The sequence below is a fragment of the Phaethon aethereus genome (genome assembly GCF_964289735.1).
Source record: "Phaethon aethereus genome assembly, chromosome: 14".
In the NCBI taxonomy this organism is placed as follows: domain Eukaryota; kingdom Metazoa; phylum Chordata; class Aves; order Phaethontiformes; family Phaethontidae; genus Phaethon; species Phaethon aethereus.
This window is the reverse complement of record NC_138590.1, coordinates 5,347,292-5,359,330: the sequence shown is the minus strand read 5'-3', so window position 1 is coordinate 5,359,330 and position 12,039 is coordinate 5,347,292. Positions and strand designations below refer to the sequence as shown.

General features: G+C 35.8%; 1 protein-coding gene across 6 annotated transcripts in view; it reads left to right on the top strand.

The window, feature by feature from the left end:
- Positions 1 to 12,039, top strand: part of TENM2 (teneurin transmembrane protein 2) — a gene marked incomplete at both ends in the record, with an annotated part of 548,700 nt that overhangs the window by 164,866 nt on the left and 371,795 nt on the right. The window lies entirely within an intron of this gene.

Here is a 12,039-nt window from a genome sequence, read left to right as displayed (position 1 = left end):
TATAGCTTCATGTGTCTGTGGTTTTGGGAAATGTGCCCTTTTAGTCTCTATAAAAATACATGGAGGGTCTATAGGGTTTCCAAAGGCAAAAATAATTGTAGTGACTTGTAAAATGTTACGTGCCAATAAGTGCTTTTTATTCACATCTGGAATATTTAGCTAGTGGGATTTCTGATTCTGGTCTTCGCTAGCTTTGGTGTCTTTTTTCTCTCCCTACGTTTCTGTGCTTATATTTTACAGTTGCTCTCTGTATGAGCAAACTAGGACTCTAAATAGAAGGAAGGGATTCTATGAACAGCAGTGATGTTCTGAATTTCATTGCCTTTCTGAAGAGTGAACAAGCAGTCGAGGATAGTTAGACCGCTATTAGAGATTTAAAGGAAAGCAAATAATATTGCAGTGATCAGAGTTATTTGTAAAAGCAGAGTACTAATTAACTGGCTCTGAAAGCAGAGCTGTGAAAAGCTAACTTTATAAGCTGTCATAGAGTAAACACTGATAGGTAGATTTTTAGTGTTGCAGACCTACAAATGAGTATGCTGCAGATAGAAATTAATATGTTTACTTGAGAACTTTTGTCTTTATGCAAGTTTCCCCTAACGACTCAATCCTGCATGCAGACGTACGATTGCGCAGCGCTATGTACCTTGCCATATTCGGTGGCCGTGCTTTCTGTGTACGTTTGCAGTAGCTGATTCTACAAGATAGGCAGTGACAAGCCACCGCACAGCTGAGTGGGATCGAGCCTCCAGGGAAGCCTAGTCTCCCATCAGTGTAGAGGGACTTCATGTCTTACTACTATTACCTTCAGTGGTAGTTAATCATACTTGCTCATCTGCATATAAAGGGACATGTTTTTTCCTGAGGACTTAGACAAAAGAACTTGTAAATGTTTCCTTGATTAGCAGTGGACATTTTTACTTTTTAATTATAGTTTTGCTGAACTTGTTGTTTACTATTTGGTATCAGAATTGCCACTATACCGCTCCTGCACCTTTCAAAATGTTTCTCTACGTTCTTCCGAGCTCTTTTTGTGCTTCAGATATATTTAACCACATGTTGGATCAAACTGAAATTAAGAGTAACTTGTCTGACAAAAATTGAAGTCCTGGTTGTAATGTGGTATTTTAAATGATATTTTGTGACTTAAAGTACGTCTAAGTGTAAATGGTAGATGACTTTCGATATGAATTAGTCAGAAAGAATTTGTTCCTCATGAAATGGCAGAAAACTAGAAGGTTGAAGACAAGCTAACTTGATCTGTTTGAGCCCAGAACGCAGAATCTGAATTGCAGATCATTTATCTCTCCTTTTGGCATTTGCTAACTCTGCCCTACTAGATGTTAAATGGGAGATTAATATAAAAAGCAGCATTTTACTGGTGTTCCAGTAGATGTTGCTGGAGAGCAAAGTAAAGATTACTTCATAGAGGAAAAGAAATGCAGTGAGATTACAAAAGCCAAAGAAAAATCTCAAGGCGAATGGTTATAACAGGCTGTTGGTAGCTTAATAATATGAGGTCAAAATTTTTTTCCATCATCATCCTAGGTTCTGTTCAGTCTGTAAACCTTTTAGCTTTTACTTGCCACTTTTAACATTTTATCACTAGTAATAACATTGTTTCACATGCATGTTTTCTCAGAGGAAGGGCTGAAAGAGTCTCCCTAAAAGTTTGTGGTTTTTTTAAAAAATACATTCGCAAAATAGAAATGTTTAATTATAAATTAAGAAATTAAATGCATGCAACCTCAAAATTAGAATTCCAATACAGTGAAGTTGCTTTCCTTTGAGAACAGTAAGAGCTTATCAGATCAACGCTTAACGTGATTAAAAGCAAAAAAAAACCCTCTTCCTTAATTTGTATGTTATTTTTTTATTTGTACTTTTTTTTTTTAGCTGTGAACAATTGTGAGTTACCATCTGCTTAAATTCTGAGAGAAATCTCATGATGAGTCTTGGATCAATAAATTGCAGGCTATCTAATGGCAAATGCGTGGCTAGAAAACTGTGATGTCCTATGCTAAAACTATTGTTTTGCTAATTAATCTGATAAAATGGTAAACAGTCCCAAAGGATTGGATGATTCTAGTATACAGGTACTAACTGATGCAATTTCAGGCAACCACTGACCTCTATCTGTGGGAATATTTATTTTTGGAGATGATCATCAACCATAACTGATTTCAAATTCAAAACAGTAATGTGTGTTGTGTTGTTTTTTATTAATCCCAGCCTTTCATGTAAAGTAGGATAAACATGCAAAACTTAGGCTAGTCATAATAATAAAAATGTGATATCTCTCTCTCTCCATTCAGTTCGTTTGTACTTATTTGTAACTTAAATAAGAAAGGAAAAACAAGAATTAGTTGAAGACCTTTTAGAGAAGAGATTTTGGATTTTAGAATTAAAATTACCATATTTCACTGAATTTTATAATACATAGCAGCATGGCTTCATTTAGTTTGCTACTTACTGTGTAAGAAAATTTGAGCTTCTGTTTATAATTGGAGAAAAATGCAGGTAGAAAAATGTGTGGCAGATCTCTGCAGTCATCTACCATGTCATTTGCTTTGTAGATTGTTCATTGTAGTTTGGTTTTAGTATTTTTATGGGTCTTTGTAGATGTGTGTGCCAAAATTTCTTTAATCTGACACTCTTTGAGGTGATGTTTTGTTCTATAGAGATTTGCTATTGCCACTACGGATATTTCTTAATATTCTGCTGCTTCAATTTATTGTTGAATTCGCGCATGCATACAAGTGTGTGCATACTGAGGTAATTCCTTAACCTTCAGAAGACTATTTGCATACTTCATATGCTGAAGGAGTGAAATCTTCCTGTGTTTCATGAGTATGGTTTAGGAAATGTCAGTGCTATATATTTATTGATTAGTCATGTAGTTTTTTGCCTTTTTTGTTTTCTTCTCAAACTTAGAAATTCCTAGGGCTTTAGAGACAATTAGCAATTGATACTGAACATTGTGCATCTCAGCTGGGCTTGGCCAAAAGTTCATGAGCACTTCTACATTTTTACAGTTCTATGTCATTCAAAAAAATAAGCCTGACTGGTACCAGTGAGAGAGTATTACCAGAATTATGTTCTTGTACCTTCCCTACTTTGGTTTACTTTCAGACTTGTCAGTTCAATGAAACGGTACGTAATTTAGTTTAAAAGACTCTAATATGGCATCAGTTTCTAAAGAGAATTCCCTGTTGAAAACATTGGCAAATTCAGTTTAAAGGCTTATGACACAATATAGCCCTAAGGAATAAACTTTTAGTCTTTGTATTTCTCAGTTTTCAAAGTCATGAAGAGAAAAGCAAGCATACTGGTATAGTGGAATTCTATTTATGAGTACAGTATGAAAAGCTCAGAATAGCTGAACAGGGTAAATAATTCTGGCCACAGTTGAGTCTGGTGCCACATTGCTCAGTAGCAGCAATATTGTACTTCTGGTTTTGTCTATGGATGCTTATGTACATGTAAACAAACATACGAATCTGAATCTATGAATTTTAATTTAAGCCCATTTAAAATTTAAAAATACATAGCTAGTCTCTCATTATATGACTAGGGGGGCAGTGGATGTCTAGGAGTTTGCAGTGAGTTATTGAACTATAAAGTCGTGACGTGAACAGAAGAAATGTATTGCAGATAATAGTAATTTAATGACTTATTTGGGAAGCTTGTTTCAAATGCATGGATATAATTTATTCCATCAGCGTGAGAGCTTCATTTGATATAAGGTGAATAAAAATAATTTAAAAAATAGAAATAGGATTTGGCAATGAAGTTATCTTAAGGATGTTACTTCTGAAGGAAAATACATGGATGAATACATTTTCCTCATTTATGCTCAAGTAACTCCTGAGTAACTTTAAGTAGTGGATGTTGGTCCTCTTTTAGCTATATTGTGTAAAATATATTTAGCTAATGCAGTCCTTGCTCTGTGCATGCAATTTTTGAAACGTACAGGGTTCAGTTGCTATCTATAACTGATCTTGATTTAATAAAATTCAACCTGTAGCTCTTAGCTGATTCTAAATAAAATTCGTATTCTGTTATCATGTGCAATATGATTATAGCAGTGTAAAACATTGCATTAAAAAGCTTTATCCTTCCACCCCCAAAGTTAAAAAAAAAAAAAAAAAGCTTTTTAGCTAAAGCTTTTTGAAGTAGGACTTTTTTTTCAGATCATTCTCCTAAACTTCTCCTTGTCTGTGAGATTCCAGGGGATAAAGTCATGTGAAAGTATCTTATGACTGGTCCTTTTCTGTGAAACATTAGCAGTATTAGAAAACCCCTTGTATATTTTCTGGGCATTTTGGTGTGAAATAAAAAGTATTTTCAGATAGAAAATATGCCTTTAAAATTTCATATGTTGTTTTTGTATGTATTTGTGGTAAAGTTTTGTGTTATTCTTGACCACACAGTATTACTAATGGCTTATAACAATGTCAGTTTTGTTATGGAGGAACACAGTCTTTTCTGTTCCCCTCGTTTCTCTTTGTTATTGGATTAATGTCTATACTGAGTAGGTTTTAGTTGATAAATTCAAGTCCTGCAGCCCTTTCTGCTTGATCAAACCCAACACAGACTTTTGTACAGTCTTTCCCCTGGCAGCAAAATGGAGGCAAGGGAGCTGCTGCAAGATGTTATCATTTGGTGGGGGGGAAGAAGTGTTGATACCGAGTTGTGAGAGATTTTCTTCTCTCCCTACAAACAGTAATGACTATTTTCCAATAACTAGGGTCTTCTGGTTTTGTGGTGCTCCTTCCCCAGCAGGTATTCATGCTTAAATGAAACCTGGATTATCTCAATATTTATATTGATATTCATACTTGTAGCTTAATTCTGTACATAACGGATAAAGGTGGCCATGGTTTGTTTTGGTTGGAAGGACACAGAGAGGAAAGGGAAAAAAATAGTGAGAGATTCCTCATGTCTAGAAAACACAGGAAAGAAAATGTTTCTAAGAACAATTTGTGGTTAGGGTAAAAACCGTAACATCAACTACTACATACAGATTTCTCTTAAGTCAATCTGTTGTGACATTGCTCTAGTATGTGTATATGCACATAAATAATGTATATGTGCTATACATAATATACATACAGTCTCTAGAGGTCAGTAGAATGTAAGGAATGGGCAGATGTTCAGTTTTCTAATATGAGACTTTGAGATGCAACGTATGAGTTGTTGCTACCTAGAAGAGATGAATATGTTTCTATGAAATTTGGAAGCGAAGTAATTATCAGAGTTAACAAAGAGCTGAAAGACAGACAATCATGTCTGTCTTGTTGCAGAAATGAGTGTAAATTATTTGTTTTGGGCAAATTCCTCATAAATGCTCATGTATGTTCTAAGAAACTTGACAGAAACTCAAACCATTATTATTGTATTATAGACCATTATATTGCTTCTCCTTACTACCTTTTTGAGAGGATTTTTCGAATGTCTGCAATAAAAATTAAGGTGGTCTTTTGAGACAGCATATGTCAAATGCTAAGCAAATCAGGAGTACAGTGCAGGCAACACATTTTCTTTTCATGTATGAATATCAATATAAATATTGAGATAATCCAGGTTTCATTTAAGCATGAATACCTGCTGGGGAAGGAGCACCAAAAAAACCCAGTTACCCTTGGCCAGCCTTAACAAATTAATCATTTTATCCTTGTTCACCACCTTCCAAAGTGAAATCATCTGACAGAACTGATCACTTAGGGTTGAAAGTTCTATTTTTCTTTTTAAAAAGTGTTTTGATAGTTTCTTATTACGAGCTGCAAGTTTGCTGTGTTCTTTGGTTTTGTTTTGTTTTTTTTAATATTCCATGACTTGATTTTGTTTTGTTTTCTGGAAAACTAAGCAGATGTAGAGCTTTTATCTCTGAAGAAGGTGATTCGAATTCTTATTTATGCTGCAAGTAAAAAGGAGTTTTCTGTTTCCGGTGGTGTTTTGTAGATCTAACATAAAAAATTTAAAACTACTATAATTCCGTGTTAAAGAGTAGTTGCGAACGGTAGGAAAGGATATTATAAATGAAGTGCGAGTTAATACTGATGTGGTCCTTTCAAGGAGATCAGGCAAGCAGAGGTGTGGGAATTTTAATTTGTTCTTTATTTGTTTGTTTTACGATTATTGTGGTTTGGGTGCAGAATTTTGAGTTATACATTGGAAGAAAAATGTAGACTGTTCTGAACAATACAAGTATGTGAGCTAGCTGCATGAAAAAGTAGATGTTATATAATAGAATTGTGGATTCTGGAACATACGCGAGTACATTGTTTTATGTTTCCATCCTTTCTGGAGGAGAATGATAAACTGGTTCATTACATTATGGAACTCACTGGGTTTTTTTCAGTCGGTGTCAGACCAATAAAGATACCAGAACCTAATTAGGTCCACTGTAGTGAACACAAAAATAATAAGCTGTATTAATCTGATGGCATTCTGCTAGCAACAATTCAGTTATGTGTCGATTCGTAGAGGTGATTCTATGATAGCACCTGCTGGCATGTTTGGTTTCAGTACTGTCTAGATTGGGGGTTTTTATTTCCTTGTTTTTACTAACATCATGTTTTTCCTCATCTGTGTAAGAAACATCTGAAAAGAAAATAAAACACCTCTAACACTTACTCATACTCACCAAGCAGTAAGTCACCAACCACTGATCACGTGTTTTCCACATTTAGTCCAAAAAGCATGCACAGTACTTCTTAAGAAGTGTAACTGGGAAGTATGTATCTGTAACACCATAAATTATTGTTCAATGTGATAAATGCTTGTGCTGCAACACAACAGGTCCTTTTAAGGCATATTTGCATGGGAAAGTGTATTAATGTAGCTTTAGCGCATTCTTTACACCACCATGGTTACACATGGCTTTCAGTACCTTTGAAGATGCTTGCAGTTGCTACCTAACCATAGTGCCTAAATAAAAAAAAAATCTAATTCTAGAGTCGGGCTGGTTTACAGTGACACATATATGTTGTTGTATAAACAAGTCCTTAGAAATTATTGTTTTGCATGTGCTCTGTTTTTCTCTTCAAAGAGGCATTCTTCTGTTCATGTTGTAGTTATGTTTTGTATTGTAAAATATTGATAGGACAATTCCTGTCCTAGAATTAGTTAGATCATCAATTCCCTTTTTACTTGGCTTCTAGTTATTTCTGTTAGTTTGCCTGGAAGATATGTCTCAAAAATCTCTATGATGTCCCTTGATACTCTGGAAAACATCTTTCAAAATAGTGTATGGAACATTTTTTAGTAGTGAGACAAACATAGTTAATTGTTTCAGGAATCATTCTGGTTTTCTTCCCCCAGACTTGAGTGTACTGACAACTTTCTTTATGCCTTAGATGTGACAAAGCACAGACGGCGTGGAAGTGGAGCTCAAACTTTAGTGTATCTACTTCTGGAGGAGTGGGAACACTCAACTCTAAATTTTCATTAAATGTATGCTTTTAACATAAAGCGTGGAGGTAATGAAAGATGTACTTACATTCATTACTATTGTGTTCTGATAAATAGTGGATATGCATGGTCCTTATTGAGTCAGGTAGCTCTCCACATAAACGGTACAGAAAATTTTGAAGATCAGCCTGGTCCTGGTATGTGAAGTTGCGATATCTGAATATAGGAAGGCATCACCTCGGAAAAGAAGATCGGATGATGCGTCTGCATGAAAGAGGTCTAGGTACAACGCCTTTGCACAGCTGAACATGACTGTTTCTGATTCTCCGTCGCTTGGGATCCTAGCAACAGACATGCTGAGAAGGGATGTTGCTGAGGAGGCAGCAGACTTTTGGAAAAGTCTGTGTTTTCAATCCGTTCAATCCAGAGAAACGTACAGTCAATTTGGCATTAAACCCTGGCATTCCTATTCATGCCTCCTTATTATTTTTCAGGGAGCTAGTGAGGTTTTTCTAGCAAGCTGGTGAGTTCCCACTCAAAGGAAGTACCTTGCTGAGGTATGGGACAAGATGACATTTTTAGAAAGAAAGGATGAACTCGTTTCCCTTGGACGCTCTGCTGGATTCTGAGAGAGGGACGTACTAGGCAGCTAATATTGGGAGAACCACTGCTTCGGGCAATACCTGCTTTTTTTCTATTTTAAGCACAAAAAAGCTAGTATGGCCCCTCAGGATTTTATACTGTGGCCTTTAATACAGAGTTATTTCATGTGCTGGAATTAATGCTGAAGAGCCTGATCTCACAGTTTAGCTAACACTGAAGACCAGCTGAAGCTGGTATAAGCAAAAGAGAAATATTACCTCTGTCACATTTTTGAACTTTAATTGTCAGAGCTATTGCAAACAAATGGTGGAGAATCAGTTTCCTCAGTTTGAAATGATTGCAGGCTTTTGTTTTCAGTTGTTTTATGTCTGTATATTTTATTTTGCTTACCTGTTGTGGTGGTGATGTCATTATGAGCTCTCAGGCACGAAATTATTATACTGTAACAGCAGTGGTCCATATTTTTAGATACAGTGGCTCTTGTCTACCTCACTGAGAATTGTATGAATGTTTGTGGGGGCAAAACTAAGTCTCAGAATTACCACTTTAAAAAGTGCATCCATTTTTGTAGGGATTTTTTTTTTTCCCCATCAGAAATGTAAACAAAAGAATACTGGTGAGAGGATTTTCAGATACCCACCATAAGCACTGTTGGGTCTAAGTGAGGCATATTTTTGGTTTCAGGAATGTAAGGAGTGGATTGGATCTTCTGTGGACTGTTCTTTATGCCCCAGTCAGTTCCAGGAGAGAATGGGGACTACTGGATACAGCAAAAATGTATATAGTAAGATTCTATCTTAAAAGGACCTAAGAAAACATTCAGCACATTCAACTTTCAAAAATATATAAAACGGTGTTTTTAAAGAATAGTTAAGGCAGCAGTGGGCAGAGGAAGTATGTATTTCACAGCTTAGACTTCAAGGTGTGCTACTGGCGAATGATGGGTTCTTTTGGATCTACAGCCTAGTAGACAATCCATTTATAGGTAATCATAATATGAATAAATTGTCTGTGTGATTATCTATGATTGTGGAGAATTTGATTTCGTGACTCACTTGGTCTCTTTTAGTTCTGTGTTCACTGTTCTATTTCTTTGTGACAAGAGGTGTATGCTTAGAAAACAGGACCAAAGTGCTCGCCTTCTAAAACAAACACCACACAACTCCGGGAATTATGTGCAAACTTGAGCAACCATGACATTTGGATGTAAAGAAATCTGAAAGGACAGTAATAACCAGTCTCACTGTAATATTACAAATTATTTCAATTTAAGTGGTTTCATTTTTCTACACGCATTTTAAAGTCTGTCACCATAAACTGCTGACCTCGTCTCAAATGCATTCTGCAGTCTTGACAGTTGTTGTGGATTTGTTAATACTAAATCAGTAATTGTTGGCTTTGAAGAGGGATCCAGCATCTTCAGCAAGAGCTTATTAAACTGTAAAATATGGATTGCCTTTACCCTAATGGCCTCTGAATGCTATTACCATCCCATTAGAAAGTGTGGGGTTTTAGTAATTCTGTTGTTGTTTCCAGTGGACAGCGAGTAGAATAGGGAAGGACAGGGGTTAATGCAATTCATCTCCTGTAATAGTGTAACAGTGCATCCTTTATCTTTCAATGGGAGTCTTTTCCTTAATGCAGGGAGAGTGGCTTCAACAAGACCCACCCCTCAAAAAAACACAAAAAACCCTTGAGATTTCCTTCACTACTTCCACTTTGTAAACAGAGTAGAAATTAATAAGTTGATAAATAAGCAAGTGCCAAGTAGGCTGCAGTCTACAAGGGTTTTCAATTGCTATCATTATGCCAAGAGGTATATTGAAATAGCTCTTCAGTCAAGATCATTATTTTTTTAATTATTTAATGACATTGATACAGTAGTATTCTGATTGGTTTCCAAAAACATGAAAGCACCTTATTCCTTTCCTCATAAATGTACAGTGTGAAAAGCGTAAACCAAAATGTGAAGCAAACGAGGAAAACAAGTGGTATAAGAGTGCAACTTTTGTACATGGAATGATATTTGTTTATTTTGATCTGTATAAACTACCTCCGGTGGTAGTAGGTCTTACTAGAGGAATGATTTTGTAAAGGTTCACACTAGAAGGGAATGTGAAGCATTAATGGTTATTAGGTGGGGGTGGAAAAAGTGGTATACAGATATATATTCTGTCCGTTTTCAGTAGTGAATGAGGCCAGTATATAACTGTTCAGCACCTGGCATGATCTTTTTTTTAAGTGTTTTGTGGAGATTTATTTGACAGCTAAATTCCAAATGCTAGGGGCAACTTGCTTCTGATTTCAGAAAAGGATCAAAAAGGAGAAGATTTCGAACAGATATTGCAAGATAAGTTGAGAGGCAATTGTCAGTGTAACTTTTCAGATAAACAATATCTGATATACTGATGTGCATACCATATGGAGTTGGGATTAGTTTCTAGCTAATACTTTTCTTTTTAAATAAAGGCAAAAGGGATTATTATTCAAGGCAGTTACTTTACCACCATTTATTTATTTATTTAAGAAATCAGAAGAGACTTGCAAGGATTGGAATCTTCATAACTGTTTTTTATTTTCCTTCAATGTTTGTGTGTGGTTCTACCATAGTGTTGCCTATATACAACAGATTGCTTTATTATGAATAGCTAGGATCTTGTGTGCAAGTAGGAAGAAGAGCTAGAGAAGGATCTGATAGAAGAGAAATGGACTACTCTTTCTTAAAGCGCAATCAGTAACAGTCACGTGAGTAGCTTCTTCTGTCCTACCTGTGTTTGCTTATGCCTCCTGCATGTTTGATAACAGAACCCAAGAAAGCAAAAGAGAGAGGTCTTTACCTAAACACTTGAGATTGAGTGCTCTATAAATATTAATTAATTTATCTTTGCAGTATTCCCTCGGTTAAGTTTGTGGATTCTTGCAGTCGTTACACACACATGCTTCCTCGCATCTGGACAGGCACTTAAGTCTGTTTTCTGTCACTGGTAATACTGTATCTTGTAGGAAAGGGATTGGGTAACTCCTTGTCTCTCTACATTCGTGACTTCCCAGAATGGAATATCACAATTGCTTGTCCTTCCTATGAATGTTGGAAAGAGAAAGCCTGAATTCATCTGCTGTAAGAATCGCACCTAGATGATCTGCTCACTTAAAATATAAAAGCAGAAAACAGTAACCCAGTTTCTTCACTGTGGAGTGGATAGGTTGTCTTCTCTTTTACATGTAGTAGTGAAATTTAAATGCCTTACAGTATGTTGTACAAGTAGGTCAGTGTTATAGCTGGAACCAAATCAACTGATTTGTCAGCAAACTATTTTCCCTGCTGAAACCACCCTCTTCTTGATTTACATTGGACAGAGTCCGTATGTCTCAGTAGTTCGAAGTCTAGTTGTGTTAAGTGCCGCACAAATATGTGGGAAGGTATGATCCATTCATTGTTGAGTTAATAGTCTAATTATAATCTACTTACATAAAGATGTAGTATCTGAATATTTTAAAGGTTTTCTCCATTCTTATGAGCGATTTGAAATAAGAGGCTACTAACAGAAATGTGCCTACTTGAGAAAACTACTTTGTTCTACTAAATCTCAGAATGAATCTTTGTTCTAATCAGTAGGACCTAGATGATAATTATAGAATGAGGAAGTATATATTACATTTCTTTATTTGAATTTTGTATTAATTTTAGATTTTTGCTACACCTTTTCAGAACATACTTGGTAAACAAAAATTCAGTAAGCAGTGGTACTTGCACAATTCCTAATTAATTTGTATACTCGTAGAATCATGGAGTAGTTTAGGTTGGAGGGGACCTTTAGAAGTCATCTAGTCCAATGCCCCTGCAGTGAGCAGGGACATCTTCAACTAGATCAGGTTGCTCAGAGCCCCATTCAACCTGACCTTGAACGTTTCCAGGGATGGGGCAAGTATACAATCAATGGAGGTCAATAAACAAGGTCTGGCAGTACAGGTGTTGCAAAAAAAAAATAATCATTTTAATGACAAAATTCTAATGAAGGG